We start from the raw sequence: 26925 nt of genomic DNA, 5'->3' as shown, positions 1-26925 counted from the left end.
GGGGCATACGTATCGGTAGACGACGTTGACTGCTTCAGGAGGTCTCCTACGGGCGGGGAGGGGTTGTTCTTCATCAGGAGGTCTTTCGTACGCCGATTTTTGTAGTAATACTCGAACAAACTCGTAAACCGAGAAACTCGAGCCGCCCTTGACAAGTGGTACGTGACGGAGGAAGAGAGAAGGAACATTCCGCCCCCGGAGGATATCAAACTTTTCTATAAAGCCTTCATGCACCACCAATACAAGGAAGAAGAAGCAGCCATGAAGAAAATAATAGAGGAACACGTCCGCCCCATGGAGGAAGGAAAGAGAGTGTCCCTCATTATTTACTACAAAAATCGGCGTACGAAAGACCTCCTGATGAAGAACAACCCCTCCCCGCCCGTAGGAGACCCCCTGAAGCAGTCCAACGTCGTCTACCGATACGTATGCCCCGCCCAAGGATGCCCTGGGATTTACATCGGCATGACGACGATGCGCCTGTCAAAAAGGATTTCCTGCCACGCCCAGGAGGGCGCCATTAGGCAGCACGCCCTTGCAGTACACCGCAGAAACATCACGAGAGACGACATCGTCAGGAATACTAAGATCATCGGGAGAGCACCTGACCCACGACGTCTGCGTCTCCTAGAAGCGCTGCTCATCCTCGAAGAAAAGCCTCCCCTCAATACCACCCAAGAGGCGTTCCTGATACCGACGTGTGTGAGGAGGACCACACCCCTCTCCCCTAACGAAAGTACCAGCGCGCATGGAACGAACGACCGGGACATGAGAATAATACCGGGTGACGTCACGCAGGTAGAAGCCAATCAAGAGGCTCCCGGTGATACCCCTACCTGAGAAGGTCTGCAAGACTGGTCAACGCCCGCCGTATGAGTCACCTTCCCGGGAACCAATAAAAACTCGACCTACCGGAGAAGTGCTCTGACCGTACTGGAGAGCTCGCAACACCACGATAAAAGGAGAAGGACTCGCCACCTTACGGGCTGCTCTGTGAGCAAGAGCCCGTGCTGACACAAGGTCAGCTAAATCAAAAACAACAACAACACTGGAATTCAGTCCCTCAGCAGTTATCGCTTGATAATGTCCTGTCGATCAGGAGGAAACGTCGCGTTAGAGAGAGAGAGAGAGAGAGAATTGTATAAGCAATAATAAATCAAATGACTCAACCGAATATTATTATTATTATTATTATTATTATTATTAATTATTATTATTATTATTATAACCAAACGAGGCGATTTTTTAATCGATAAGCATCCACTACGTTGAAATGACCTTTCAAGAAAAACTGTGCAATACAGAGCTGAGAGTAAGTAGAAGTGAAATTAAATAAACGTGAACACAATGAATTATTAAAAAAATAAAATAAAAGAGTGAATGTAAATAAATGCCACGCAAGAAGTTAACGGCACATCAGCATATGTCCCTTTTAGAAGGTCCTGGGACACTGCAGATATTCTGACAGAACAGTACCCATCAATAGAGAGCAAGTGGATTTGTATCTTTGCGGACACCAGAAGCCGCGTGCAATCTATGGCTAGGTCTGACAGCTCCTGTCTTTTCGAGAGAACTGCAGTGCAGTCGTTTTTGAGAGATTTATCACAAGGTTTTATTCACGGGTTTCATTCTGCCTTAGCTAATTGCGATGTCTATTCTCGTTCCTCTGAGGAAAAAAAAAAGGAGATTAATCTTTGACAGAAGAAGGTTTCGTGTGATTTCAGTTGGTGGTCGTTAGAATCCTGTGCGTAGGAATTATATATGGATTTCCAATACTTGACCACAAAATCGTTCAGGTGGTTCACCTATCCGGTCGGTAGGTACGGTGACACCTGAATGAGGGCAGAACCTCTTTATTTTTGGCCCGATAATAACCTGGAGGACAAGACAGGTCACCTCATGTGGAATAAAGGATATTATTATTATTATTATTATTTTTTTTTTTTTTTTTTTTTTTTGCTCTATCACAGTCCTCCAATTCGACTGGGTGGTATTTATAGTGTGGGGTTTCCGGGTTGCATCCTGCCTCCTTAGGAGTCCATCACTCTTCTTACTATGTGTGCCGTTTCTAGGATCACACTCTTCTGCATGAGTCCTGGAGCTACTTCAGTCTCTAGTTTTTCTAGATTCCTTTTCAGGGATCTTGGGATCGTGCCTAGTGCTCTATGATGATGGTACGATTTCCACTGGCATATCCATATCCTTCTTATTTCTATTTTCAGATCTTGATACTTATCCATTTTTTCCCTCTCTTTCTCTTCAACTCTGGTGTCCCATGGTATTGCGACATCAATGAGTGATACTTTCTTCTTGACCTTGTCAATCAACGTCACGTCTGTCTGTTTGCACGTATCACCCTATCCGTTCTGATACCATAGTCCCAGAGGATCTTTGCCTGATCGTTTTCTATCACTCCTCAGGTTGGTGCTCGTACCACTTATACTGCAAGGTAGCTGATGTTTCTTGCACAGGCTCAGTGGAGGGCTTTTGCTACTGATCATGCCTCTTTTTTGTACTGGTTCTTAGGGCCGATCTTGTGCCGCTGTTATCATTCCTTCAGTTTCCTTCTTGAGCTCTCCCCTCTGTAGCCATTGCCAATTGTCATCTGCTGGCTAGTTCTTTAGTCTGTCTCATGTATTGTCCGTGCATTGGTTTGTTGTGCCGAGTCCTCCTGTTCTTTCTGTCTTTCTCCTGTCTCTGTATATTTCTGGGTCTTCGTCTGCTTTTATTAGTCCTTCTTCCCATGCACTCTTTAGCCACTCGTCTTCACTGGTTTTCAGATATTGCCCCCCGCAGTGCTCTGTTTTCGATGTTGACGCAGTCCTCTATACTTAGTAGTCCTCTCCCTCCTTCCTTTCGTGTTATGTAGTAGTTCGGTCCGTATTTGCTCTTGGGTGTAGTGCTTTGTGTTGGTCATATGTTTCCTGGTTTTCTGATCTATGCTGCGGAGTTCTGCCTTCGTCCATTCCACTATTCCTGCGCTGTATCTGATTACTGGCACTGCCCATGTGTTTATGGCTTTTATCAATATTTCCGGCGTTGAGTTTTTTTTGACTTGAGTATCGCCTTGAGTCTCTGCATATATTCTTTTCTGATCGTGTCCTTCTCTCGGTGTCTTATATCTCCTCCTTCCATTATTCCCAGGTATTTGTATCCTGTCTCATCTATGTGTTTGATGTTGCTCCCATCTGGTAGCTTTATCCCTTCATTCTCGTTACTTTGCCTTTTTGTATGTTGCTAGCGCATTTTTCTATTCCAAACTCCATCCTGATGTCCCCAGATACAATCCTTACAGTCTGGATTAGGGAATCTATTTCCTTGATGCTCTTACCATACAGCTTGATGTTCGTCCCATGAACATCAGATGGTTGATTCTGTTGCCTCTTCTTGAGTTGGTACCGGCATCCATCTTCTGTAGTACTTTTGTCATGGGAATCATGGCTACTACGAAGAGTAGTGGGGACAGTGAGTCGCCCTGGAAGATCCCTCTCCTGATATTAACCTGTGCTAGTCTTATTCCAGAGCTTGTAAGTATTGTTATTATTATTATTATTATTATTATTATTATTATTATTATTATTATTATTATTATTATTATTATTATTACTCCGGAACACGAGAGGTTGAACGATGTGGCTCGCTCAGTGTTTTTGCTGCGTATTGAGGATAATTTTATTATGGGATAAATCCAGCTTTCTGTTAAATAACAACGATCAGCTGGAGGTGTTGTTGCTGTTGTTGTAGATTAAACCAGTATTGTGCTTGCACGGGCTCTTGCTCCTTGAGCGACCTTTAACTCGAAGTGGGTGGGACGGTCTTGCCTTTTTCCACCTAAAATTCCTTTTTCTCTGGAATCTTTCAAGACTTTTATTTAGTTCATCTTGTCAAATTGAGACGACAAGCTTCTGTTTTTATTTTTAGTTGTTGCTCTAGTAGAAGTGTGTGCGTGTGTGTGTGTGTGTATGTGTGTGTGTATCGCTGTCAGTCAGCCTGTGTTTTTGGCTTCATAGCAGTGCGTTTAAATTTATATATCTTAATTTAACCAGACCACTGAGCTGATTAACAGCTCTCCTAAGGCTGGCAAGAAGGATTAGATATTTTTTACGTGGTTAGGAACCAACTGGTCTCTTAGCAATGGGACCTACAGCTTATTGTGGGATCCGAACCACATTATATCGAGAAGTGAATTTTTGATCCCCAGAAATAAATTCCGCGGATTCCGCATCGACAGAGCGGGGAATCGAACTCAGGACTACCGAATCGGTAGAGCAGTGCGTTCAGCCCACAACTGAACGGCCATCCATCGAGCCCATATCGGACAAATAGGGAACGAAATGGGCATGTTCTCTAAAAATCCAATATACCTCTGTTGACCTAAACAGTGAATTAGGAACCTGATTCTCAGTCGAATGTTACGGGTCTGAGCTGAGAGAGAGAGAGAGAGAGAGAGAGAGAGAGAGAGAGAGAGAGAGAGAAGCAAACTAGATGGATCAGCGTTCCGTCAAAATGCACACCATCATATAACTGAAAGCCGGATGTCCCCAACGAAGTAAACCCTAACCTCACCTCTCTCTCTCTCTCTCTCTCTCTCTCCAGCTCAGACCGTAACATTCGACTGGGAATTAGGTTCCTTTAAAGGCATTTGACCAAGTCCCCGTCACAGTGCTCACCTTTATAGTTTGTTAATTAAACATCATGTTTTGAGGAAGTTTATATGTTAAAAGATTTTGCTCCCATTGAACAAGATTTCGATTATAGATATTTGTCCACTTTATTTCTGCTGTTGTGATTTATTTCATTTGTTATTTATAGTTTACTGGTTATGTTATACTTTCATCTCACGAATTGGTATCCTTACCAAACTCCTTTCAAAGTTGCAGTAAAGAATGGTCAAGGTATACGTTTAATTAACCTTCTTTCTAAATGCACTTTTGCATGTAATTATACGTCATTCAATAACGTGATTAATTAGTGAGTAATTGATGGCCAGGCCATTGCATATGCGTATCCGTTTATTTTAGGAGCAATTAAAATCTTCCTTGGGAATCATTAGACGTTCCAGTGGAATGTTACTCGAACATTTCAACTTATTTCGCTCGAGTAGTTGTGTGTTAAGCTTCGTCTGTGGTCATTTTATTTATTTATTATTATTTTTTTTTTTGGTGACATGAGGAGTTTGAGTTAATTATCTACGAAGACATCTGTTTGGAATATTATTCTTTTGGTAATACTGCCATTGGCAGTCAAGGAATTTAGAAACAACATCGTTTTATAATATATCAAGTGTTTGGTGCTCTGCATTTCCATCTTCCACTTAGAAAAATGAATATATGGACACATAGTGCATTTTGATATAGGATTATTAGTATTATTACTATAAATGTCAAACCGTTTTTTTTTGCGGCATTATTCTCTCATTTTTAAAGTCATATGTTATGTTTTATAAACAGATTTCATGGTGAGAAGCTACGATAATATTTTTATGTTTTCCTCGGTTAAAAGTTACCTCACAAATCAGACGTATGGTTTAGTTCTCTCTCTCTCTCTCTCTCTCTCTCTCTCTCTCTCTCTCTCTCTCTCTCTCTCACTTTTGCTTTTTGTCATATTGGGGAAGGTCTGGTTATTATAAATCTTTTTTTATATTTTTTTTCCTCAGTTAAAAGTTATCTAACAAAGCAGACATATGGTGCTCTCTCTCTCTCTCTCTCTCTCTCTCTCTCTCTCTCTCTCTCTCTCTCTTTTGCTTTGTCATATTGGGGAAGGTCTGGTTATTATAAATCTTTTTTGATAATTTTTCCCCAGTTAAAAGTTATCTCACAAAGCAGACATATGGTTTTCTCTCTCTCTCTCTCTCTCTCTCTCTCTCTCTCTCTCTCTCTCTCTCTCTCTCTCTCTCTCTCTCTCACTTTTGCCTTGCCATACTGGGGAAGGTCTGGTTATTATAAATCTATTTGAGTGATCAAAACAAAAATTTCCTCCTCATGACTCAGAAAGAGCCGAGAACCAAGTCCACAGTGCAATGACACCTCTGCGAATTCATTTTCTTTTTCCTTACCATTCAGCATTTTTTGCGAATGTTGGCGTTTTTTGTGTTCCGATATCAAAACAAAATCAGCAAAAGGAGCAAGATTTAAATGGCAATGGGAAAATATCAGAGGAAGATCTGAGATAATAATAATAATAATAATAATAATAATAATAATAATAGAATAATAATAATAAAATCCTCATAGTAGCACGAGTCTTCAGATGGAGAAACAAATCCACAGGTATGTAAATGTATAATATTTTAAAAATTTAAAAGTAGTATGTACATTTACATAACTGTGGAGTTGTTTTATTTTCATTATTATTATTATTATTATTATTATTATTATTATTATTATTATTATTAATTATTATTATTATTATTATTATTATTATTATTGTGGTTGTTGTTGAATGCTGGAAGTAAACCCTCTATTTAACATGTTTTATTAAAAGTAACTGCTGCCTCAGAGCCTATATGAAATTAATGCAGTTGAGGCAGCAATGAATTTTAATAAAACATATTATTATTATTATTATTATTATTATTATATTATTATTATTATTATTATTATTATTATTATTATTATTATTATTATCTCAGATCTTCCTCTGATATTTTCCCATTGCCATTTAGCTCCGTATAGCGTAAGTTCTGAACGAATGCAAGCACATCTTTTTAATAAACTCACTACCTTAGAGACTTAATTATTTTGCATTCAACATCCTTTTTGTGGCTTAAATTGTTACGAATTTTTTTAATTAAAGGGAGACTCGGCGTTCTACTTATATGCAGCAGCCACTCTGCCGTTCCCTATTCAGTTACTAAATATTACCTCTTGCCCATTTCTTTAACTGAAGGAACACCTGTCTAATCACCTGTGCCAGATGTGCCCTAACTGCGACGCATCTTTCTACAAGTGAGAGAATTTGTCTCCTGCTTTGATCTTAACTCTCTCTCTCTCTCTCTCTCTCTCTCTCTCTCTCTCTCTCTCTCTCTCTCTCTCTCTCTCCGTGGAACATAGGAATCTTTGACTACCCAAATGAAGAAAAGAGTTTTCTAATTAATTTCCAGTTATCCTGTCGTAGAGAAACCTTTGATAGGATTCGCGTTTTTGGGTGAGACGTCTGTATTAGCCATATCCTTAATGTCTTTTAACGAAGTGATTTAAGAAATGTTCTTATCTAGAATTTCAGAATTTGCTTTTGGACAGGTTACTTAATATATTTATTCGTGGTAATTAATAAAAACCAGCTTACTCAATTCTGGAAATTCGATTTAACTTCGACGTACAGTTATTTTTACACTAAAATTTCGTATCCTGAGGTTTGACTTGTCTTAAGTCTATTCCTGAACTTTTTTTTTTCTTACATTTAATTCTAAACTTGTGACAAAACGGCAGGAATAGCCAATTGTCTTTTCGTTGCAATAAATCTGGAATAGCAGCAGTGCACATGAATGACGAACTTTCTGAAGAATCTCGGGACCCTCATCATGTTGAATTTGGAGGAAACTCTTTGGCACCTCATGTCTCAGGTGAATGGCTCACGAATGACGTCACCAATTGCTTTGAAATTTTGAGGGCCTGGGAGCAAACACCACGTTAATCTAATTGTAACCTCCTACTCGTGTAACCTCTCCGCGTCATATATCCAAATCTTGAATGGCAGCTTACTGGAATATTTCCTGTTTTTCTTCTCTCTTTTTGCCTCGTCTTTTCCTCTGGGAAATCTCCCGCCAGGGCTTCATGGCCTTAGCCTACAACCCAACCCCCTAACCACCGCCCCCCGTTTCTCTTTCATTCAGCTTACAAGTTACGCTTCTCCTCTCTCCTTACACCCGAATTTCATTGATTCCTTTACCTTAACACTCCTCTGACCCTCCTCCCCTTCCCCCACCCCCACCCAACTTCATTCCCTTCCTCTCTGCCAACAGTCACACCCCCCCCCCCCCCCATCCTTTTTGTGTGCCTCAATCCCCCAAAACGTTCGTAGGCGTGTCTTATATATCCGCCTTTAATTATCTCTCAATGCCTGCCGTGATGTCCTTTGATATTGCAAAGAAATATTATGAAAATGGTTAACAATAAAAGCGCTGATCCAGAGGAATTTGATTTGATTTGATTTTATTATTATTTTTTTTTTTAGTTTTGATTATTTCCCGCGTCGTTTGCTTATAGTTGACAGAATAATATTTATCTCTGCTTGCCATCAGTGAGTCACGTGACGTTGTAGAAGATATTATTGGCATGGCCTTGTGGCTTCTCTGTAAGTAGGCTAGATATCCGATGTTCATGCAGAGGTAACCAGAGAGTACGTATTGCGAGTTTTCTTGTGGATACAGAATGTATAGCAAGCTATATATATATATATATATATATATATATATATATATATATATATATATATATATATATATATATACATATATATATATATACTTCTATATATATATTACTATATCCATATATATGTATATACATATAATATATATAAATATATATTTATATATATATTATATATATATCATAATAATAAATATAAATTTCTACATGCTATCGGATATGTACGTACAGGGAAGCCACAGGCCATGCTAATATCCTCTACCAATTTTCTCCAAAATCAAACTCAAGCAGCCGGCACGGGATAATATAAAGCTAACAATAAAGTATAATGATTCTTCTGGTTAAGCTCTTTTATTGTTAATTATTTTCATAATATTTCTTTGCAATATCAAAGGATGGAACCTGTATTGAGTATTTATGTGTGGGGACGCATTTATCATTCATAATACTGATACCAAAGTGACATCATGATTCCAAGCCAGTCCACGACTGATAAACTGAGAATTAAAAATAGGACTATTGACATTGCCTGTGTATAGAGACTGTCTCCGTCCTCCTCCTCCTCCTCCTCCTCCTCCTCCTCTCCCCCCCCCCCCCCCCACCCCGTTTCCCACGTGCGCAGCGGTGTCCAGTCGAAAACATGTTGATGACTGGCACACGTGACTTGTACACTTGAGATGAGGTCCCTAGCATGTCTTATTAAGGATCTCTCACGTGCATTTTTTATTATTTTATTTCTTTTGGAAAGCTACAGCCTGTTGTAACATACAAAACTGATGCTGTTTATATTTTATTTTAATTTGTTTTATCTACTTTATTCATGATTTATTTAATTTATTTTATTTTTTTGGTTGGGGAAAGTATGCAATTTCCAATCTTTGATGAGGGAACATGCATACACGTGATCTTCCCCTTTCTTATCATTATGACAAAAGCAATAAGATATTAAGTAACTTTGCAACTTCTCCCGAATGCATCAATGCAGCGGCCAGACAGAGAGAGAGAGAGACCTGACTGGTTTTGTTAATGCGCAGGTGCAGTCAGTTTTCAGAATCATCTTACATAACCAACGTTTTTTTCTTCTGTTTTTTTCTTTTCTTTTCGTTAAGGAAAGCAGTGAGATGTGAATATATATATATATATATATATATATATATATATATATATATATATAGATATAGATATATTATAGATATATATATATATATATGTATATATATATATATATATATTATTCATGTGTACCGCTTTCCAGTCCTGCCTGCGCAGGATTATATATTTGTGACTTACACACAGTCTCCTTTCATTCTGTTGCATTATTATTTAAAAAAAAATATGTGTTGATATTCATGGATAACTGCACGCTCAAAATAACGACATGTTACGTAGTCATTTACCTACCCAAGTGTGAAGCAAGTGTTTGTCTCTAATTCATTCTTGCAGGCACCAGATTCGCCGAGGCGCGGCCGCTTGCATTGTTGGCAGGGTAACTCTGCCATGAATTTGAGTTCAGGGTCAATAACTGACCTTGTCCCTTCGTCCCGAGGGACGAAATAGCTCGGTGGCGCTTAATATGCATCGGGTTCTCGTCGGGTTGATGAATGGGAGTGATTTTATCACTCTTCCTTTCCGTTGCTAGGCGGGCCTCCAAGACTAACTGACAGCCTACAAGTGCGAATCAGGAAATGAAGTCTGATGATTTTAATACAATGACTAGAATTCGTTTAAGTAACCGTTCTGAGAGGTCTCGAAACAACCAAAAAAAAAACTTCTTTTTTTTTTTTTATGGGGCAAATGTAACAAAAGCTGTTAGTTTTTATTATTATTATTTATTATTATTTTTTTTTTTTTTTTTTTTTTTTTTTTTTTGGTCTATCACAGTCCTCCAATTCGACCGGGTGGTATTATAGTGTGGGGTTCAGGGTTGCATCCTGCCTCCTTAGGAGTCCATCACTTTCTTACTATGTGCGCCGTTTCTAGGATCCCACTCTCCTGCATGAGTCCTGGAGCTACTTCAGCCTCTAATTTTTCCAGATTCCTTTTCAGGGATCTTGGGATCGTGCCTAGTGCATTATTATTATTATTATTATTATTATTATTATTATTATTATTATTATTATTATTATTAGAGTACCTACGCCGAGCTTTATCAAGAAAGCCTTTTTCGTATACTCTTGTCTTTCCAGTCTTTTGGGCAGATACATCTCCATGTTTCACAGAGCTATTTGAATGAGGTGTACCGTGTAGGCTAAAAGGACATATATTTTTTATTCCAGCAGTGAAATGGTTATATTTCCGTCTGTGTAAGTGTGCACGGCCGTCCAAGAGAGAGAGAGAGAGATAGAGAGAGAAATATCCTTTCACGTTTCAGGTACTTACTGGAATCTTGCCCTTTAATTGACCACCCGCCAGGATCAAGAAGGGAAAAAGTCTCTCTCTCTCTCTCTCTCTCTCTCTCTCTTCTCTCTTCTTCTCTCTCTCTCTCTCTCTCTCGGCAGAGGAATGGGAACGAAGTTGTGGGTGGGAGCTTCCGTCGAAATCTTAAAGGAATGTTCCGTTCTGCTCAGATTTATGCTCTTTCTCTCTCTCTCTCTCTCTCTCTCTCTCTCTCTCTCTCTCTCTCTCTCTCTCTCTCGGGAATCAAGATTCTTCGGATGAGCGATTTCGTCGACGAAAATAGAACAAGAAATATAAAAATTACATACCGAATAAAGATAAGTTTCCTTGAAATGGATTTTTGGTCTTTGCATAAAATGAATCTTTTATTTTGGAGACTGTATTGTTTTTTTTTTATAGTATATTTTATACAGTTTTATGGTGCAAGAGTATTAAACACCTCTCTCTCTCTCTCTCTCTCTCTCTCTCTCTCTCTCTCTCTCTCTCTCTCTCTCTCTCTCTCTAAGTAATTTAGTTTCTGTTTGCTACGTTTGAAATCCCTCTAGTGAATATCCTCAGAGTTATGCAAGCGCCTATTTCAACTTGTAATCCATAGCTTGCAGTTGATTTGCATTCAGCTCTATAAATCTAGAGAAATTAAAAGAAGCGTGGAATCAAAAAATGATTGTCCTTTTTTTTCAGCCTGTAGCTTGGGTTCAGCCATCTATGTTCATTTGCTGTGTCTGAATGTTCTGAGAGTTTCAGTGTTGCCAGGGGCCTTGTTTTTTTTTTTTTTTTTTTTATTTTTTTTTTTTTTTTTTTTTTTTTTTTTTTTTTTTTTTTTTTGTAATTGTGGGATGACGAACTACGAGAAGTATCGCTGTGATTGGTTTTGAAAACTGGCAACTGCAAGTTGTTTAATCAAATACGGAAACGCGGTTCCCACATCTTTTATATTCTTATATTCAATTTATATATTATATATATATATTATATATATATATATATATATATTTTGTATGTATAACGTACATATATATATATATTATATATATAATATATATATATATATGTATATATATGTATATATATACACGTGTATATATGTATAAATTTATGTATGTGTGCATTTTATCTTTGTCCCAGAATTTGATGGGCTTATTTTTTTTTTCGTAACGATTTCCAATACTGCGTATTTTTGCATACAAGATTAATTACTTTGCGATGAAACTGTAATTAGTTGTCAGAGAAACGAGATATTCCTGTGGGCCGGAGTAATTATAAATTTCCTTTTTCATTCTGTGTCTTCACTGGAACGAAACCGTATAGGAGGATTTTGTTATTTTTAATGTATTTTCATATTGCTGCTGTTGACATACTAACTGGGTTATAAATAAAAAAGGTTATGGTTTTATTGGTGTTGTTGTTGTTCTTGTGTGATGTGCGTTACAAAAATGAAGTTAAAGATAAAAAGGTTATGTTTTTGTTGTTGTTGTTGTTCTAGTTTGATGTGCCTTATAAAAATGAAGTTATAAAGAAAAAGGTTATGGTTTTTTTTTTTGTTGTTGTTGTTGTTGTTCTTGTTTGATGTTTCTTATAGAAATGAAGTTATAAATAAACAAAAGGTTGTGGTTTTATTGTTGTTATTGTTGCTTCTGTACGTTATAAGAATTAGGTTATTGATAAGAAGGTTATGGTTCGTAAATATGGTATTCAAATTAGGGTGTTTGTTTCTTGAATGATTTTGTCTGATATTTAATTACGCGTTTATTTTTCATGTAGTTTTCATCGGAAGATTGTTTGAATGTCGCTTTCTTAGTAAAAAGTAAAAAAAACTTTCTTGACCTAAGGTAAGTCGTGCTGCGTAAGAGAAGTCGTTTAATTAAAATGTCTGTAGCGAGTCGATAAAAACTAATACAACGACGATTAAGTTAAATATAACTATTTTCAGTTTTGTATTAGTCATTTATATAAGAGTTGTACATACAGAGCTTAATATTTGACTTATAAACGCGACTTTGTACAACAATCTCCGTATTTGTCATCATACGCGGAGATTTCTTTAATTAAATATATGAGAAATTTATGAAAAGAATTTGGCTGTTCTGGCAAGTGGTTTCGAACTGTCATTGTGTATCGTTTTAATTTTCCCATAAAGTTCCCGTGAGTCATGGTTTCATTAACCCTCATCCCCATTATCTTACAAAAAAAAAATAAATAAAAAACAGGTTTGTTCAGTGAAAATATTCCTACCCTTCAGCTCACTGGGATTTACCGAGCACATGTGTTCTTATTGTTGCTGATATCACTTGCCGTTTTGTAACTCTCTCTCTCTCTCTCTCTCTCTCTCTCTCTCTCTCTCTCTCTCTCTCTCTCTCTCTCTCTCTGTCGTCTTCTTGAGTTTCATGGTCTGCGAATGTTCTTTTTCACGGTTATTGTCAATAAAAGGTTTTATGTCTTTGGTACAATTTATACAAATATAGTACTTTATATTTAATATATATTATATTATATATATATATATATATATATATATATTATATATATATATTATTATATATATATATGTATGTATATTTGTATGTATATATACATGTACACACAACACACTACACACACACATATTATATTATATATATATATATATATATATATATATATATATACACACACACAACATATATATATACAATATATATACTTATGTGAAAATGTCGAATCGGAGTAAGCTACGATTTGTTTCTTACATTTTTTCGATAATGTACTGAATCGCAAAAAAAAAAAAAAAAAAAAAAAAAAAAAAATTCGTGCCACAAAAGAGCAAATATTTTATAAGTAGGAAATATCATAACCGCGTGATGGCGAACATTTTGTAACTGAGAAACCTGGAACCTCCTCACGCGTGCAATTGTGTTAGTGTTCTTTCCGAGTCACACGAGAACCAATATTTTACAACTTACAACACTATTGTAATGTGCAGCTAAGTATTTCGTAACGACAGAATTTTAGAAATATTCTTTAGTGTTTATTAACGGAAGATGAATTTCACATTTAGTATAATCTTAGACATGGTACTGGACCGTCATTAAAGGAGATGGATTCGTGGTGTGTCCAGCGTGCGTATGTGGTATAGGCGTGTTTTTCAAAATTTCAAAAACTAATTTATTTCCCAGGGAATCTGTTGTCCCTCCCTGATTCATAATTATTCGTGGCCTTCTCCATCTTCCTTCCTTTTTCCTTTTTACCCCCCATTTTTTTAATCCTCCGACCAGCCGCCACAAGGAAACAATTTGTAAATTTGGAATCACCCGTGGCATTAAAAAAATGATAAAATATAGGCCATTGTAACCACCAGTATATTTTACCAAACCATCCAGCCCAGATATTTCTTTCTTTTTTACTTTATGGTCGATTTCCTAGTTCCTGCCCACTGTTTACACATACACATACAGGCACACATGATACCTTGGAAGCCGTGCAGCGCAGTAATCTCCATGACAGTCTGACAGACGAATATTGGGGTCACACGCTATACAGATGTCTGCATGACATGTCTTCGTGTTTGCCTCAGTATCGCGTAGATGTAAGTGTTCCGTGGATGTGCCTGCTTCAGACACACACAGGTGCACGAGTACTCCTGTAGAGCCTTAAGACTAATCTAGACATAATTATGGCTGTTATTTCCAGTGCTTAAACGACCCATTGTCAACGGCTCGTTGTGCTCAAAAGAACGTGGTTTAACGAAGACTTCTTCACACAGGCGCCCCATGTTAGAGTTTGTACCAGAAATCCCTTCAATTGGGATGTCCATACCTAACGATATGAATTGAATTTGCTTCTGGAAAAGAGATAACGTTGCGTTTGAACGTGAAATTCCTTTATTTCATGTAATGATTTGATGCTTTTCGTTAGCACTGTGGGTGTGTTGTTGTGTGTGCGGCGGTCTTGTATGCGTGTATTTCTGTGATAAGGATAATCAAGGGGGTGACTTGAGGCCCTCAAGGCCATTTCCATTACCTATTTTTCACTAGAGGATACATTTTTTCTTCCCCCTTTTTATATGAATGGCGCGTAATTCATGGTAATTGCCCTTCATGCAGATGTTATGTGATTCGGCGTTTGCAGTATTTTTATCGCCTTCATATTAGAGGTTAGACGTCGTCTGCGAGACGGTTTCGTGTTGGAGGTTTCTCTTTGGATTTTTTTTTTTTTTTTTTTTTTTTTTTGATGGAGCCGCCGGGCATAAATGAATAAGGAAAAGAACTGTCCCTTCTTTGATATTTTGTTAAGAGATTAATTCATATATCTGCATTACAAGCGGGTGGCATGCATACGTACACATATGTCTTATGTATATATATCATCATTTTGTTATTTTAGTATTATATTAATTATATAATATATATTATTAATTATCTATAAATATATATAATATATATATATAATATATATATATTACATATGCGTATATAACTTTATATACAAACATATATATACACATTGTTTAACATTTTTCATGTCACGGTAAAATATTTTGACGTTTCCAGTCTGTGTGCAGGTGCTTGAAGTCACAGTGTGTGTGTGGTGTGTGTGTATTGTGCCGCGGCGCGCGCGAAACGAGTTTCTTAAATTCACACGCAGTTCCCTAACCCAAGCAAATAAATTCAAGAACGCGAGGGGGTGGCAAAGGACCATGGCGGATCTTTATCTTCTTCCAGGGTTTGCCATTTTTTCTGCGCTCAACTGATGTTATATAACTGCTATCTTCAGCAACATCGTAGATATAACAATGATGTATATTTATATATAATTATCACTACGTGGCTTCTTTGAAATCTATCCGCTGTTGTTTCAAGTGCTGGACGGTCGTTGGGTAATTCTTGACAAATGGGGTCGTATAATAATACGTTCTGTTAAAACGCCCCGGTCTATTTATCCTCGAGTCGAACGTGACAGGTTGCATTGTTTTGAATGTTCTGAACGTCCCTCCGTATTATTCTTTTAATCAATGAAATACGAGCTGAATTTGAACATGAAAATAAGCCCCATAAATATTAATGAATGCATCCGGCGTACGAATTTTGCAGCTGGGGAAAATGCAGGGAAATGAAGGGACGTTTTGTTCTCTGCGAATAGTTAGTTACGTAGCTCCCCCCCCGGAAAACAGTCCCCTTTTTCATTTAGCTCGGAGGGGTCATTGACCTGACCTTGTTCCCTTTCTGACTAAGCTTTGTAGGCACCTGGTTATGTACGCCTATTAAATACACACCACACGCACGCATCACACACACACACCACACACACACCACACACACCAACAACAAACATATGTGTATATCATATAATATAAAATAATATATATATATATATATTTGGGATTACCTGTTTGTGTGGTGTGTTATGGTTTGTTGGGTTGTGTTTGTAATAAATATAAATAAATATTAAATTTGGTTTCTACAATATTGGAATATATGTGTATAGATGCATAATGTATAAAATTGCTATTACATATATACTAAACAACATACATAACATATTATATATATATTATATATATCATAAATACTATAAATTAATATATATATATTAATATATTTAGTAGTTATATAATATATGTATTATATAAATATTATATTAATATTAATTTTTTGTATATATGGAATATTATGTGATAATATTAACATATTTACCATATTCATTACAATAACATTAACATTTCTTACCGCTCAGCTCCTCGACAAGTGTTTTGGAATGAGGTTGCCCTCATACCAGCCTCAACCTTGGTTCTGACTCACCACAGTCAACTAATTGCCACCTACATAATTGCATACCTGTAGAATAGGCGAAACAAGGAGGAAGGGAGTTAGTGGTTAACGGTTAGAAATGGATTTTCATAAAAAGGTAGCATTGTGGGTGAGTGGATGACTCAGAGCTCTTGGATTTGTTTTTGGGTTTAACGATTTGAGTCGAGGTCATTGAAGTTCAAGACGTGGAATGCCATATAGAGGAGAACGGCGCTGGAAGTTTGAGAGGGCTCGATTGCTGCCTGCTGGTGAGCCAATTTTTTTTTACGCGGCGGTGTAAGTTGCGGTCTTACTGTTTGTGGAAGTTTTCTGGATAAATGTGGGGGCTCCATTCCGTTGAGATTGATCAGCTCAAGTGGGTTTGAATGTGGCACTTGACTTGTCTTTGGCCGGCTGCGGAGCTAACTGCGTATTAGGGAAAATAGTATATAGATAATATATATATTATTATATATAATTATAGATTATATTTTTATTTAAATAAATTATATGTATATTATATTATTACGGTATTATATAAATAGATATATATTTATTTATATTAATATTAGATATAAAGTACTGGCCTTACTCTTGCTATTAAATCAGTTTTGCAAATACTTACAATACAACACATACATATCATTACATATATATATAATAATATATAATATAAGGATTTATAATATTAGATATCATAAAGGATATTACATTTTACCATAAGGGATAAATGTACTGTATGTTAAACATGTATGTACAAATTATTTATACATATACCTGTATTATGATGTTATGTATGTTATAATGTATATATAGATATATATTAAAGATATATATTTATATGATTATATTATGTGTCTGTGTGTCTTGTATTGCTTATATTTTATTTAACTTAAGTGTGTCTGTGATGTACTCATGGAAATGGGTTTAGGAGCGGACAATGTCAAAACAAAAACCTACTATCCACTTATGATTAAACAAAAACTAGAATACATTAGGTGGATTTAATGGAAAGATGCCAGTGTTACATATAGCCGCCATTACTGGGTTGACGTTAATGTGAAGGCAGAAGGATGCTACTACAGCAGCATCCGGGGAACTAAACACTGATGATACTACGACGATAGACTTGACATAAAGTAAAGAGTTTTGGCTCGGAACGCAGGAAGAATTCTGTCCGACGCCGTTTTCTATTCTCGTGTCCGTTTTTGTGTTGTGATAAAGGTTAAGTAGTTTATGATAATGAGAGGATTTAAAAGAAGACATGAAACTGAAGGACGAGTCGTAGTTCGCCTTTATTGGAGGAGAAAAATAGTTTTTTTTATTATTATTATTATTAGGTACAGTAACCCGAGGTAAAAAAAAAAAAAAAAGTTTCCAAATAGTTTTTGTTGCAAACGAGAGAGAATCTATTCATACCATTATTATTTTTTTGAGAATATTTTTTTTTGGTGGCGAGTTAGAACTTGGATCATAAAAAGACGAATGAAATGTACATACCCAAAACGAATTGCCCTGAAGGTTAAAAAACCAAAACAGCAATGTTTTCTTAGGGAAAATAAATTTGGATGGCCAGTTATATATCTGAACTGTAAATAAAAACAGGTGGGTAGAAAGTGGACCTTGGGTGTGACACAATGTTAGAACGTCAGTAACTGAGTAACACGGACAAAAGGGACGCCAAAAGGGCAAAAAACTTATTGGAATTGCCAGCATTTATTTTGCGTGGCGATCGCTGCCGGGAATGTTTGACGTAGCTACGTACTAGAATATCGCCGGTAGGCAAAGGTCACAAAAGACCTGAAGGGAAGGTAAAAATACCTTTGTTTAAGGCTGAGTGCGATGGAGCAGATTGCTGGAACATGTTTGTTTGTTTACTTTACTCGTGGTATCCTGAGTATATATATAGACTACTGATTACATTACCCAGGAACGTGTGTTTTTTTTTTCAATATGTATTTGCTCAAACACACAAAAGGTGTTATAGTAAGTTTGCTCAGGACACCAGATACCAGCAGATACAAGGATCAAACCAGAAAAGGATGTGGTGTCGAGAGAGATTATACGTTTATACTATTGATTTCTACCTTCTTCCTGAATACACAAACTATAAAGCTACCAACCAGCTCTATTTTCAACTATCATTTGTTGACTTGTTAGTTTTCGAAAGAGTGACGTGTAATTTAGGCCTAAGTTTTGAAAATAAAACAAGATTTCTTGTAAGAACACGACTCCATCCTTTTACATGAACACGTTTTCGAGATGATATTCATCACTGACCCTGTGATGATGTCTTTACAGACGTGCTTTGCCTTTTGTAACCTACATAACAAAAATGGGCTAAGGTTAGAATGAGTCATATAGACCCCGACAAGTGTTTTGAGTGATCAGCAACACCTGTTCTTTGACGAATTCCGCGAGCTTACTACAGGTGTAGGGTCAAATATGTTTAGGACAGATGTCAATAACATAGCATTCGGAACAGGGCTGTGCTGTAACAGGACGACATGCAGGAAACCTGGGAAGACAGGATTGTTTATTTGAAATGGTAGTGTGCGTTGAGTAAAGAAGACGAGTGTGTGTGTCGACTTGTGCGTGCTGTTCCGGGCCAGATAATTTCGGGAGTGTCCGAACATCCCGAAGTCAAAGCATTTCGTAGCTGTGAGATTCGATTACATAATAGTTTCTTATTTGCTCGATTATAGTTTTTGTTGATGTTCCCAGTTACAGATCTCATTATGCTCTAGTTTCTGTTGTTGTGTAAAGTTGAGTTCTGTGATATATTTATCTCTATATATTTTTATTAGTTCATGTGATTTGTTTAATCTTTTTTTGTAACATATTGGAATTCCAACCTGGTTGCTGAAGAGCTGGTTCCTACACTAGGGGAGTAGACGTGAATGCTGAACCGTAATCAAAGACCGTAAAGAACATAACTTAACCCATCTATTCGTTATATTCGTATTCGCCAGAGAGAAAATCTGGTATTGGGACTCCATATTAGTTTGCGTGAGGAAAAAGTTGCCCAGATTATGTCCATTGCTTTGTTGGGCGATTTGATGTAGTGTTAATTGTTAGCATTGTCGTTGAGCTTGTTCTTTCAATTTTTTATTATTATTATTATTATTATTATTATTATTATTATTATTATTATTATTATTATTATTATTATTATTATCCAACAAGTCACTGAACGTTTATTGTCGCCACCAAATGTGACATAAGAGTATCCGAAGCATTGTTTGTTCAAAGACATATTGTTTCCATTCGTATTCGTTGCTTTAGGTTGTGCTATTACTTGCATTACCTTTGTCTTTGGGCGAAAGCAAAAAAAAGAAAAAAACCGGGGGGGGCTTGTTTTCTTTTTTCTGGGATGGAAAGGTTACCACCACTCGCAAGTAAAAACCATTTGACTTATTTGGCCAAATCAGGTTTTTTTATTTTATTTTTTTTAAGGTCACGAAAGTTTTTTGGGGTCTCAAGTTGGGGGCTTTCATTTGCTCCTGGATAAAGAAAAATTCAGTCCTGGGGTCTGATTGAAGGAGAACGAAGAAGAAGAAGAATTTCAAGGTCTGTAGTTCTCGCAGGGATCTCGTAGGTCATTTCCTACTCTATTTTCTTTTCCTTGCGTTTGGTCGTTTGTCCATTGGGTATTTTGTTTTTCGTAATTAGTATTTATGCGGTATTATTTATTTATTTTTTTCGTTTAACGAGGATTCCATTTTGAGAAAATTACTGAGTGGCTGGTTTCTAGTGATTTTGTGTACATTTTAAATAATAATAATAATAATAATAATAATAATAATAATAATAATAATAATAATAATAATAATAATAATAAAAGAAAGCTGACAACAATGATAATAATTGATATACTTTTGTGAGTTTGTACTTCTTCCAACATACTTTATAGTATACTTAAGTGTTATTAAAGTGCTGACAATTTCATCTTCGTAAGTTGCTTTGCGAAAATTAGGGAATATTAATTCGTACGTTGTACGTCATTCGTCATGTATCTGCGTCAGCAGTTATTCGAAGTTTTGCATTCTGGTCTGTGGAGCTTTGTTGGAGGAATATCACCTTTTTGGGGCTTGTTTTTTTAGCGAAGAGAATCACAGGACGAATAATAATTGCTGTGATTATAATGCTGTTGACTGTCTGGAAGTCCTCGAGAGACGGCTCGCATTTATATTCTACAATATTAATGAAAAAAAACCTTAGTACATGATTGTTTTATCATTCTTGTACAATACGAAATTTCGCGTTAGACAAGATGCTGATGGTCAGCCTTGCTAGCAGTAGTAGTCTTTCAGCCGACATTTCGTATTTCCTTAAATGTAAGTCAAATGAAGCTGTGTTCACGTGCCAGCAATTTTGTATATACTAAACTTACGCGAGTGTGTGACCTTACCTCTATTTCCTGGCAAAATCGAGTATTCTCCCCCCCACCCACCCCCCCAAAAAAGGGTGGGGGGGGGAAGGAGAGAGAAAATGGCGAAGTATTCTACGTGCATCTTAAAAGGAAGATAAGCCATTCCAATTTTCGTTAGGCTGCCACCCAAGGTCACCAAAGGACTGCACTAAAGACGCGATAAGAATATCAAGTTCCCATTTTTGGGGAGGAGGAGGTTTCCCTCGTTGAGATTGGGAGTGAGGGCCAGGGTGGAGAGGAGGAGGAGGAGGAGGAGGAGGAGGAGGAGGGGAGGAGGAGGTAGGAGGTCGCTCTCTAAAGCTGGCATCAGGGGGGAGGGGGGGAAGGGAGGGTTTTAGTCCGGTGCAGAATTCGTGTAAGCGAAAAGGGAGAGATAATTAAAACAGTGAACATAATTGGGGTGCTAATTTCATTAGTCTGTACTATCCGGTGCCTTTAAACGCCGGGGGGAGGGGGGGGGGGGGGGGCTGGCGCTAAGTGCGGTCCGTCGTTTCCTTTGAAGGTCTGGCTACCTGGTTATTATTATTATTATTATTAGCAGGAAGCAGACCTTCTCGGATACATGCCTTATTAAAAAGAATGGCAGAGTTAACTGAATTTATCCTATAAAGAATTCTCTCTATTTTCTGATAATTCGGTTTCCATAATCCGCGAGACTGCTAAAGCAATTGGCATATGTTCATGGTGTTATTTTGGTATTTTTGAATGTCAAGGCATGGTATTATCAGTATTTGAATATGTGAAATATATATTATTATTATTAATTATTCGAAATGTGTCGAACTGTCGTGTAATGGTCTCCAATATGTTTGTAACAATTGAACTTGGTTATATAACAGTCGTGTTTCAATGACGGTCCTCAAGGCCGAAAATAACAAACTCACTTCCCGTAACTTAAAGTCCTTCATTGGCCACCGAAGTTAAGCTGGTCCAACGACAGGAATAATAAGTGGCGTGGAAGAATGCCATGACTTGGAAATTAACCCACGAACCAGTGTCACTCCGAAACACACAGAAGACGAAAAGGTAATTCCTGAGGTTAGACTGAACGAAAAATTCTGATGGGGAACGTGTGCCAGTTTTGTTAATCCATGAAAACCGGAACTGTTTGTCCCTGGAGCCATTGTTTCTAAAGGCGAGAAGCCTTATGGGTTTAATGGTTTAATCTTTTGTGAAGTTTGATAATCATCACTAATGAAATGGATACTTGGAATACCTGGAAGTAAAATCATTTATACATGTTTCCCACGAATTACGTTGGCAGTATAGAGCGCAAATTATTTACTCACAAGATTATCGCGGAGTTAATACTTGGAGGTAAAATCATTTACACCTGTATCCCACGAAATGCGTTAGCAACATATATATTGAGAATCATTGGTTTACAAGGTTACCATTGAATTAATTTCTCAATTAAATACTAATGCCATTAGAAAAGAGAATTAATGAGTTTAATTTTTTATCATCATTTAGAAACTGTGAACTTGATCTTTAAAACATTGTTAACAAGATGAAGATAGCGGGTATTTTCGCATCACACTATTCACTGAAAAACAAGGCCAACTATATTGATGAATGGGACCTCATCCTCATTGTTTATAGAACCGAAATTTCTTCAAGAAAACAGTATTGGAAATCGAAAAGAAGGCATCATATGTCGAAGTCTGCAGTGTTGGAAAAAGAAGGGGCAAATCTGGAGGATTTCAACTCTTCAAGTTGAAGAGGCGTCTCCAAAGGGCGAAGAACCAAGACGATGGGTAACAGGAGACAGGGACGAAGTCGATGAGTGAAGAGTCGAAGAAAAGAGCAAAGTTCATTCATCGGCTTGAGTGAAATACGTACATTCGGCTCTCCTCTGGGTCCGGGTGATCACAAGTCAATCACCTTTAAGGCGGGAAAAAAAACTTTTAGGTTCGTGGCCCAATCACACTGGCGGACTGCGGAAGGAGATGATGTTGATGATGGGGTTCCCGGCCAATAAGCTCCTGCCAAGGCGATTCGCAACCAATCAGCTTTTACTGAAAGGAAGAGCAAAGCAAAGCCAAGTCTCTCTCTCTCTCTCTCTCTCTCTCTGAGGTTCACTTCATAATGAAAAGGGGCATTTTCATGGCCGTAGGATATTTGGATTCAAGGAGAAGGGAATACCTGAGACGTGAGATGAGTGAGGATTATGTGAGTGATTCAAGGTCACTCCAGGAAATTAATTTTCCTTATTACGCGACCTTAATCCGTGCAGTTTTTACCAGTGATACTATTCAGCATTAACTACATACCTTGCGCTATTAAGTGGAACCTTCTCAAAGATTAATCCACGTAGACATAAAATGTAAATCATGAGCCAAAAGTTGGAGAACTACTGAATCGTAGGTCAGTGTGTTGGCTGGAGTGAAGTCGATATTGTAAATATATGGGTCATGGTTGTTTGAAGTCTTCGAATGATTTAAGAAGAATGATTATTATATTGAACCGGTTCCCCACATTGGATGTGAGTTGCATTTTCTTATTACGTGCAGAATATTTTTATTTTTTTTTTTTTTTTAAATCTTGGACGTTGTCATTATGCAAAATATATTTGGCAGCCAGAAACGATTTTTCAAAAGCCATTCGTAGCTTTATAAAAAAAATTACTTAAGGGATAGAAGTAAAATAATACAGAATATTTCTTATTTTTAAATTTTGGTCGTTGTCATTATGCAAAATGTATTCGTCAGCAAGGAACGATCTTGCAAAAGCCATTCGTAGCTTTGAAAAAAATTACTTAAGGGATAGAAATAAAACAATACAGAATATTTCTTATTTTTAAATTTTGGTCTTTGTCATTATGCAAAATAAATTTGTCAGCAAGGAACGGCTTTTCAAAAGCCATTCGTAGCTTTGAAAAAAATTACTTAAGGGATAGAAATAAGATAAATGTAGAATATTTATTTTTTTAAATCTTGGACGTTATCATTATGCAAAATATATTTGCCAGAGAGAAACGATTTTACCAAAGCCATTCGTCGCTTTGAAAAAAATTACTTAAGGGATAGAAATAAGATAATACAGAAAATTTCTTTTTAAAATCTTGGTCGTTGTCATTATGCAAAATATATTCGTCAGCAAGGAACGATTTTTCAAAAGCCATTCGTAACTTTGAAAAAATTACTTACGGGATTGAAATAAGATAATTTTCTGTGCATTAAAAAAAGTATATTTTGCAGAATTATAATGTTGAAGTCATAATGTATGACTGGATTGTTCATTGCTATCATAGACCTCTCTTATTAGAGCAGAAAGAGGACGGCGTAACCCGAATTTTGGTGTCAATAGCACTGACATACTTCCATCCTCAGACCACCACATGGCGTCAAGATCGATTTTATTCTGAGAATGTGGAGAGGAGAAATCAATCATGTTCCCAGACGTATAGTTCAGGTGTCAATTATGGTCGCAAACTTCGCAGCCGAGGTACTTTCAATGTTGAGTTGATAGACTGGAAGCGATCTTAATATAGGCCAGTTTTACCCTCTGGCTTAACTGTTTTGGCTGAATTCCTGACTTAGTTGCAGGTTGAAATCGTTATAAATAAAACACCTTGACGTTTTAAGAGGAATTTACAGAAAAGTTATAGGATTGTTTGCCGTTTTGATTATCATATCTAATGTCGGTCTATTGTTCAGTGGGATAACGTCTTTGTGCTCGCTTCATTGCAGAAAAAAATTCTGACATAGCAGAACTCAAAATAGAACATTTCAAATGAATCATGAACAAAGCTGCCTTTCACAGCATTAAAAGAAAAATCCAAAAAGATGGGATGGTAGATTATGCAAATGTGTAAAAGCGGAACATGTCAAAATTCTTAAATTCTCTTTGCATAACCCTCTCTGGTGCAATAAATAGAAATTAGTGCAATAAATAAAAATCAGTGTTGCAATGATATCGTCCGTTGAATAATTCGTATCGAACTGCGAAATGAAACTGAACTAAAAATTTTACAAGGATTGACAATCAAAAGAGGCTGTTCATTTTACTTAAGACTAACGCTGTCAAGCTTGTCTTGAAGTGGCTATGTAATTATCGGAATCTCTCTCTCTCTCTCTCTCTCTCTCTCTCTCTCTCTCTCTCTCTCTCTCTCTCTCTCTCTCTCGTGTCTTGGTAGGATCATTACTGTTTCCACTTACAAGATTACCCCCACCTCACTCTGCGTTCAGTAGAGAAACGTCAGCAGCAGTGATAGAAGCCATTTTTGCCGGCTATGTTCAGCGTTCGGAACGGAGGAGGATATATTATCTGGGTATCATCCTGAAGCATTCCAAGTACGGAATCTTGTAAGGGATATATATATATAATATATATATATATATATATATATATATATATATAATATATATATAAACATAAGTAACATGGAATATTATAAGCATTAAATTAAAAGAATTTTGCACTTTATTATAAGTTTGTATATACACATATATATGTATGTATATATATATATATATATATATGTGTGTATATATAATATACTATATATATATATATATATATATATATATATATATATATATATATATTATATAGTATATGTATATATATATTTACATACATATATGTGTATATACAAACTTATAATAAAGTGCATATTCTTTTAATTTTAATGCTTATAAAATATTCCTAGTTACTTACGTTTATATATATGTATGAATATATATATATATATATATATATATATATATATATATATATATATATATATATATATATATTTTCCCTCACAAGATACCGTAAATTGGAATGCTTCAGAATGATACCCAGATATATCCTCTTCCTTTATTTATATACTATATATATATATATATATATATATATATATATATATATATATAAATATATATATATATAAATATATATATATATAATATATATATATATATATATATAAGCATACAATAAAGTGTATTATTCTTTTAATTTAAATATTTATAAAGTATTCTTAGTTACTTACGTTTATACCAGCTTGTGAACTATAGTATAGTACATACCCAACTTCTGCAAGCGAGGGTAACTGTGACAAATCATCTTTATTCTTCGCGAAGAGGGATTTTCCAGAACTGTATTTCTCCCCCTCGACTTCCAGAAGAATCCCAGGCCTCTCTGGAAGGCGCTGGATCGTTTGTCTCCCCCAAAGAAACCATTTTCCAGGGCGTTGTCTCGGGCAGAACTTAATGGCGTCTCGATTGCTTTCAAACGCGCGTCATTAACGCACTTGCGTTGTTGTGAGTCTTGATAGTTGACATCAGCCGTCGTCAGGGAAGAGGCTTTGAAGGCGAAATGGCGTTTTCTTATATCCTCAGTTTTTAGTTTTCCCGTAAAAGAAAACTATTGTGCCGGCTTTGTCTGTCTGTCCGTCCGCCCTCTGATCTATCAAAAAAACTACTGAGGCTAGAGGGTTGCAAACCTCTAGCCTCAATAGCTTTATTTTATTTAGCATTAAAGTTAGCCATGGATCGTGCATCTGGCATCGCTCTTCGGAGGCAAGGGACACAACCTCAATCTACCGCATCTAGTGAGCAACTGAAGAGCAGCCGGGGCCGGTATTAGTCATAGTTGATGGTTTTACGCAGCATTATACCTTATACAGAAAACTCGATTGAGCCCAAGAAACTTCGACGCATTTTTTACTTGTTTTTTTCCTACTTCTTCTATATTAATGATCATTGGTCAAATATTCTCATTGTCTTAACATTGATGTTGTCTTACGGAAAAGGCGTTTTATTCTGATTTCCTTAACTTTGTGGATTCTTATGGAAAAGGCGTCGTTGTAGTCTTCTCTTGATTGACTTTTTGGTTTGCATCTCATTACCAAAGTATATTAGCTGTGGAGTTGTCGAGAGGAGAATTGTAGTGTTGAATGGACATTCGGTGATTTTGTAAATCCAAGACCAAGAAACCTAATCGTTATTTAAAGTGTGAATGAAAACAAGTT

General features: G+C 36.5%; 1 protein-coding gene across 3 annotated transcripts in view; it reads left to right on the top strand.

Annotated features, from left to right (window-relative positions):
* Positions 1-26925, top strand: part of LOC135214922 (ATP-binding cassette sub-family G member 1-like) — a 354258-nt gene that overhangs the window by 238621 nt on the left and 88712 nt on the right. The gene's annotated exons all lie outside the window — the stretch shown is intronic.

This window comes from Macrobrachium nipponense, chromosome 46, assembly GCF_015104395.2.
Source record: "Macrobrachium nipponense isolate FS-2020 chromosome 46, ASM1510439v2, whole genome shotgun sequence".
Lineage (NCBI taxonomy): Eukaryota > Metazoa > Arthropoda > Malacostraca > Decapoda > Palaemonidae > Macrobrachium > Macrobrachium nipponense.
The sequence above is the reverse complement of the archived record's forward strand: the minus strand, read 5'-3'. Positions and strand labels throughout refer to the sequence as shown.